This window comes from Diadema setosum, chromosome 2 (genome assembly GCF_964275005.1).
Source record: "Diadema setosum chromosome 2, eeDiaSeto1, whole genome shotgun sequence".
In the NCBI taxonomy this organism is placed as follows: domain Eukaryota; kingdom Metazoa; phylum Echinodermata; class Echinoidea; order Diadematoida; family Diadematidae; genus Diadema; species Diadema setosum.
Genome location: NC_092686.1, coordinates 40,699,501 through 40,707,313, shown reverse-complemented (window position 1 = coordinate 40,707,313; position 7,813 = coordinate 40,699,501). Strand labels below are relative to the sequence as shown.

At 35.7% G+C, this 7,813-nt stretch overlaps 1 long non-coding RNA gene across 1 annotated transcript; it reads left to right on the top strand.

Moving 5' to 3' along the window:
• The first annotated feature begins 201 nt into the window (after positions 1-201).
• Positions 202-1,924, top strand: LOC140245979 (uncharacterized). The gene is made up of 3 exons (XR_011902414.1): positions 202-306; positions 669-795; positions 1,604-1,924. It is a non-coding gene; the product is annotated as an uncharacterized lncRNA (long non-coding RNA).
• Positions 1,925-7,813: the final 5,889 nt, after the last annotated feature.

Below are 7,813 nucleotides of genomic sequence, written 5' to 3'. Positions count from 1 at the left end.
TTAGAAACAACTGCTGTGTTCCTTTTTTTTTCAATATCTGTAAAATATGGCATACTGATCCAATTGAAAAGAGATAAATCAGGCTAAGCACCCATCTCTAACATACATATACTTTCTAATGTCCCATGTCCTGCATTCTGTGTTTTGTTTGTAAGATATTAACTGTTCTTGTATATTGAATAAACTCCAAACAGCCAGGACCAGACAACAGGTGAATTTCATCCAGTTCAGAGTTAAGAACTGGAGGCAAGATGCAAATGGAAAAGTCAAGTGACATTGTCATGGATATTCCACCATCTTCATTTGGTATGTTAAATAATTATTTTTAGCTATTGAAGCAAGTTGAGAAATCATGTTATCTTGATCATCTAAAGTGAATGCTTGTTATTAATTTCCCCTCTCATTCATTACTAAAACTACCCCATACTCTAACAATTTGCTAACAGGGATCATTACATAGTGATTCAAACTTCGAAAACTGGCAATTACAACTTGTCGTTCACATAATAATCTTACAAAATTGATAACCATTAATGAACATTTTGTTGCTATTGCTTGTTCTAATAAAGATGTACACCCATCTCAGATATTTTCCAGCTATCCCATTTGTGCATCTGATGTTTCTGTTTGTTTGGTATTAAACTGTTCTTATATTTGCACACCCAAAGGCCTGAAGAGAGCTGAACCTTACCAAGCCTTGGGACAGACAACTGCAGCTGAACTTCACCCAGGTCAGAGTCAGACTGCAATTGGACTATGAACTGTATAGTAGCATCTATCTACGACAGAACACAGGTATGCTTTTCTCAAATCAAACCTGAAAGTATAAAGATTTTACAAAATAAACAACTTGAATAACAGTTGAAAAAAGGCAACCTCTGTTGATGACATATAAGTTACAGGTAATTCGGTCTTTCTTATTTTAGCAATTATTGTAGACTTGGTGGACAAACCATGTCACCTCTATATGTGAACTGTTCTACACGAGAAATGAAGAAATTAGTGCATTTATACACCCCAGTTGGGAGTTGATTTAATGTTTATGTCTATATCAGCCGTAATTGGGAATTCAGTACGGCTTACATTAGTTGATTAACGCACTGACATAGCAATGCAGCTGATTTGTTGTATAACCCATTGAATCATCTTTCTGTTTATTTTGGAACCCCCAGCTTGCCTGACATAAGTTACAACCCTTTTTAAAAAGTCATGAATGTATAACGTTCTGTCAGATGAGTGTTTAAAGTCACAATCACATTCTCATTTTGAGTCTGTGTCACACCTTTTTTGCTATCAGGAAGAATCCGCTACACTAATTCTTGTGTATGACATCCCAGATGATTTTCTTAATTTTTTTTCGTAGATGCTGTTAAACTGTTTCTAATATACTGTATAAGAAATTGCTGAAAAGTAGTTCTGTGTAATGATATCTGTGCCAGTCGTGTGTGTATTCATTCAACTGTAAGCCCACATATTTTAACACTCTGTATAATGTCAGGCAGAGGGGATGAATGGCGCGTCATAAAATTTCAGTATGTAACCAATATTTGTTTTTCCATGTTTGTATTTCTTTTTTCCTTTCTTTCTTTTTTCTTTCATATAGATTCTCAAGGCATGGAGCTTGCCGAGGGTGATGCAGACAGGTTGAGTGCAACATATGATAGTTTTTACCGCTGTAAATATATATATATATATATGAATTTAATCTTTCAAAATCAGTGTATATACAGTGAAACCCCGTTAAAACGAGGTCCGTGGGACCGCCAATATTGCCTCGTTATAACCGGTTCCTCGTTATAACCGTACGCACTAAAAACAAAGAAAACATAAGCATGGAGTCACATATACCAAGCAATCAAACTTATGAGCAGTCTTTGTGTTGTTATTACACAAGTAAATGGATCATTATTATTGAGAAAGAATAAAAAGGAATCATTTGTGAGTTGATACCAAAAGAATTAAAAAAAAAAGAAGGGGTTGAAAACGCGTTCTTTGTTTTTCTTCTGAAAAATCTCTTCGCGTGTATTGTGCATGCCTCCTTCTCGAAAAGTGCACGGCAGGGTTGAATTCGTAATCCTTTCTACACCTATCTCTTCCTCGTGTATTGAACCATTCTGAAAGAATGAAAATATCATTTGTGAAACACAGTATAAAATTTTAATAAACAAAATCACATTGTATTAAAAACATTTGTTACTTTTTTTCTGAACATGGGTGCAAGCAGAGTAACATGCATTATTCAACTTACTTTACGCTGTGTGCGCCCAGCGGGATCGCGATGATTACATTAATTATTTAGGCTGTATTCCATGATGTTTGCACCAGCAGGGGTTGAAAATGCATTTTGTATTTTTCTCCCCAAAATCTCTTCGCATTTTGTACATGTGTCGTTGAAAGGTACACGACATGGTTGAATTCGTGATCCTTTTTACGACTATCTCTTCCTCATTATAACGGACCATTCTGAAAGAATGAAATTATTCATTTGTAAAATACAGTGTGAAATAATATGAACATCACGATGATTTCATTAATTATTTCGGCTGTAATCTTTTACGTAGTATACACATCAATGTTTCACAGCCAGCAAAACAAGTGGAAGTCGGAACTAACATGGAAAGGATTATGATTTTGCAGAGGTTGTGCTTTTCTAATATATAAATAGGTTAGGAGAGTCCATCTGAATTGAGTTGTACATCATTTGAATCTTAGAAAGAGGATTGAGCTTTTAACTTTTTGCAAGATACCAAGAAACCACTAATAAAGTGCTACAGAGCATACCATTCTCAGAGGAATTAAAAGTTCATTTGATGAAAATCGGTTTTGAAATGGCTGAGACATCCAAAAACAAAGTAAAACAAAGTAAAAGCGATTCTAATGAAAGGTTGGTTCCACCTTATATTAGGAATCGCTTTATTTTGTATATTTCAGCCATTTCAAAACCAATTTTCATCAAGTAAACATTGAATTCTTCTTGGAATTACGTGCCCTTTCATATTTCAGCAGAGGTTTCTCATTATATCACACACACACAAAAATCTGAAACCAGGTCTCAACCAAAACTACACTATCCCTTTAACCAGAAATCCATGTTTGGTGACTTTGTGTGACTTTTTTTTTGGGGGGGGGGGGGGGATTGTGATGCAGAGTCACAATTGCAGTGTTAGATATGAAGCTACAATCAGACTATTGCAGTTTGACTGCTGAACTTCACTCAGAGTTTTGTCATAGATGAGTCCATAGGTGATGGCATAAGTGCTTTGCCAGGCATTAACCAAAACCAGAAATGAGACAAATTCCCCTTAGAAGAAAAGAGAAGCAAATGCATTGCAAAACAAAACAGAACAGCTAAGCATGCAAAAAAGTCAGTGAAAAGCAAACGGGTGAATCGAAGCACACTAAAAAAAAAAATAAATAAAAACAAAAACAAAAACAAAAACAAAAACAAAAACCGGAAAGAAGATTTATAGTAAAGTGGAAGAAACATTTTAAAATGGACAAAGGCAAATCTCTGTCAGCACATAACAGTCTGATTTCTGATTGCTTTGATGAATAAAAGCTATTGTGTATTAGACAAGGTCATTATTATTAGTACTATTATCATAATTAGTATTCTGATGTAGGGAACCTCAGAGTGCAAAAAGAGTGGATTGCAACGCATATCATTGTATTCTTACAAAATATTTGCAATGATAGATTTGCTTGAAGTTCAGCTGCTTTGACAATTTGATTAATAAACCATGAAAATATTTCAAATGATTATGAAAGATGTGTTGAGGTATAAGTGATCCAAACAAAAATACATCAGTGAACGTTGCAGTGCATTATTTTTGTTATTGTTTCCAGGCATGTGACGGCAAACTTTATGTAACCAAGTTAGAAAATTATATCTATGCGGGCAGTTATGATTTGATCAGAAAGATATAATTAAGAATAACTGGTAATGTAGAAATGAAGTAGAGTGTAATACCAGAAAATATTGTGAGTGATAATAATTTCACAAAGACTCTTACCAGTATCATCATTGTGGTTATGATAATTGTGCTGTGATTATGACGATATTGAATAATGAAATACATGTTTTCAAGATCAGATTTTCCAATGAATCAGGCAACCAGAATATGAAAATTTGACAGCAACAACTGTTTCAATAGTTTCTGCAGTTACATAATCTGTCACATGACATGTAGTTAAATTGTGTAGAACTGATATTAATGAGTACGAAATTGATAGTAGTGAATGGATTAAATAATTGAATCATTATCGGCGCTTGTCATTCTGCGTCTTTAAATGAAATGTGTTTCAATTGTGGCAATTGATGAGTAAAATCAAATCCAGGTATGAAACCATGAATACCTGCAGAAACTAGAACTATCACTCATTGTGATTTTTACCCCCACCTCCAACTGAGGGAGTTCGTTCAACCAGCACTAACTTTATATGGTTTTATTTTTTTTAGTTGTTACCATGGGAACGCATTGTTCAACATTGAATAAAGTTGTGTATTGTTTATTTAAAAATTATGTTCGTCATATGTGTCATGATTACGTATCGCAAATCAAGTGCTCAAAAACTGAGGGAGTTGGATGAATAAACTGGTAAGTCCTATGATTTTCATAAAAAAAAATGATGTTACCATGGCAACACACTGTTCAATATTAACGAAAGAAAATTTGAAAGAAAAGTTTGCACAAATACATATTATGACTGTCACATGTGTCAAATATCAAGTCAAATGCTCAAAAGCTGAGGAAGTTAGCTGAATCCACAGTATTTTTATATGATTTTCATTCAAAATACTCTGTTACCATGGCAACACATTGACAACGATCAAAGAAGAAATCGCACATCAGTCAATGTGCTTTAGCAGTCCCATGTGCCAAATTTCAAGTAAAATGCTCAAATACTGAAGGAGTAAACTGAATCCACAAATTTTTTGTATTATATTCATTGAAAATGCTGTTACCATGGCAACACAATGTTCCATATCTATGAAAGATTGAAGTTTGCACAACTGCATATCATAGTGGTCACATGTGCCAAATTTCAAGCCAAATGCTCAAAAGCTGAGGGAGATGGCTGAATCCACAATAGTTGTGTATGCTTTTTATTCAAAGTCTGTTGTTACCATGGCAACGCATTGTTCAACAATGACGAAAAATGAAGTTTGCACATCTACGTACTATACCGGTCACATGTGCCAAATTTCAAGCCATATGCTCAAAGACTGACGAATTTATCTGAATTCACAATATTTTTAGATGCTTTTAAGTGAAAAAAATGATGTTACCATGGCAACGCATTGTTCAACATCAACAAAAGATTAGTTTTGCACATCTACATAATATAGCGGTCACATGTGCCAAAATTTAGGTCAAATGCTAAAAAACTAAGGAAGTTAGGTTAATCCACATATTTCTTTGTATGATTGGTATAGAAAAAAAAGTTGATGCCATGGCAACAGATTTCTTCACACCCACACACGGAAAAAAAGCGTCTTGCACAACTACACATTACATTGATCTGATTCTATGCTGAATTTCAACTGCATTGCTTTAAAACTGAGGGTAGTAGTTTAATCCACAATAATTTGTATGATTTTTATGAAAACATGTTGCCATGGTAAAACATTTACGCGATATTAACGAAAAAGATGTCTTGCACATCTACCTTTGACAGTGGTCACACATGCCCAATTTGGGGTCAATTACTCCAAAAATGAGAAAAAAAGTTTGATACAATGACTCTCAAAAAGCTATCACATAAACTTAGGAGTGCTCCTGACCACTCCTAGATTTATGTCATAGCTTTGCCAAGTTAGGAGAGACTTTATGTGCTAGCTTTGTTCATGAAATGGTTTCTAGAAAAAGTCTCTCCTAAGTCTGAGTTTATGTGATAGCTTTATGGGATAGCTTTTTCATGAAACGGTTTTTAGCAAAGTCTCTCCTAAGTGTGACTTAGGAGAGAGAAAGTCTCTCTCAAGACTTTCATGAAACGGACCCCTGGGCTATTTTCACGTCCGCACAGTTTGCGACGTAGAGAGCTTCTTCATGCACTGATCATAGTATGGGGGCGCGATTTTATTTTTTATACGTTGCGTCCCAGCGTAATCTAAAGCTACTTTTCCACACGACGCGGGGAGAGGAGAACGTCCAGCGCAAGAGTCGGCTCAAACGTCCGCGCGTCAAAATCTAAAGCTCCCTATTACTCGTCTTGCGACGCACGAATCCCCTGCATGATGATGGGACAAGAGTTTCTGCGACGGTGGTGATATAGAGCAGGAGGCCCAAACTAATCCAAATCATCTTACCAACTACTAGAGGAGCCTTATTAAAAAAAATGGAAAAAATGTCTGTATTATATCTACCTACAGCATGTCTGAGGTGAAGTGGTTCTTATGCAGGAGCACCATTAAATATTGGCCATGCACTTTCGAAGCAAGGTATTTCTATACTGCCGTCATAACTTCTTATTTGGAAACCTGTGAGCGTAATATGAGTGCACGTACAGCAAGGGGCAGAATGGAAAAAATGAGAAAATCCCTAATGAAAAGTAGTCAGTGGGTTGTGCATGGTAAGCTCAGCAGCAGTAGACTGTGACCTAAAAAACAAAATGTGCGTATCGTATTGCCAGAAGTCTGCGGCCAAGAGGAATAAATCTGTTTACAAGTGCTTCAAATCATATTTACGCCCTTTTAGTAAAAGTAGTTTTGATAGGTTGAGAGCTTGCCTTGCTTTCCAATATTAATAGCTAATGCATGCAAAAGATTATCAGTATTGAGGTGTATTGAAAGAAACAGGTGAATTGGATAGCTCCCAGCTAGAAATAATCACGTTATATATGGAAACATGTAATAGCCAACCAGCTTACTAGAAGATAAGGACGTGGGTTTCCAACATCAAGCCACCTTACATGCACGTCTCTGTTTGCATACCTGTCGAAGACGAGCTTGAGAATGCTCGGCAGGTGTCTATGGGAAACGTGTGATATAGCAAAATCGGTTTGTCCTCAATGGGATGATATAAGTACGCGCATGATTGTACGTGTGCATCCATGACTATTGTGTCTGCATGTGTGTGCGTTGTGTGTGTGTTTTTACGTGAGTAAATGCCTGCGAGTTAGTACTGTAATTACGCCCACAATATTTGCGATACACATGGAAAATTTAATGTCCGCTTATGGAGTATGTGCGTACTGTGTGTGCATGGTCACCCATAGCATAAATTATGAGAAGGCCTATAAATGATCCTGCATGGCAAAATAAGAGTATTAGTAATTTGATGACAAAAAAAAAAAATGTGGAATAAATCCGTTTATCATGTAGAGGCAAACGTTGAAAACAGTGTAAGAATCTATACTCATTCACATTTTTGCCATTGTTACCATGACCATTCCAGCACAAAACACGACCAAAAAACAAAACAAAACAAAACTATATGTCCTCCTTAGTACATGATGACTTGTATGGTGTAAGTTTGAAATTGATAGTCAAAGAACTTTTTTGAGTTAAAGGGACTGTACAGTACTGGTTGAGGTGGGGATTCATGTTTTGAACATTCCTATAAGTGAGATAATGAGAAACCTCCTGTGAAATATGAAAGAGCATGCATGTAATTTTGAGAAGGATTCAACGTTTATTTGATGAAAATTGGTTTTCAAATGGCCGAGATATCAAAAAAAAAGTGATAATGATAAAAGACTACAGGCCATGCCTTTTGTTAGGATCTCTTTGTTTCACCTTGTTCTGTTGATATCTCAGCCATTTTAAAACCGATTTTCATCAAATAAACTTTTGATACCCCTTAGAATCGTT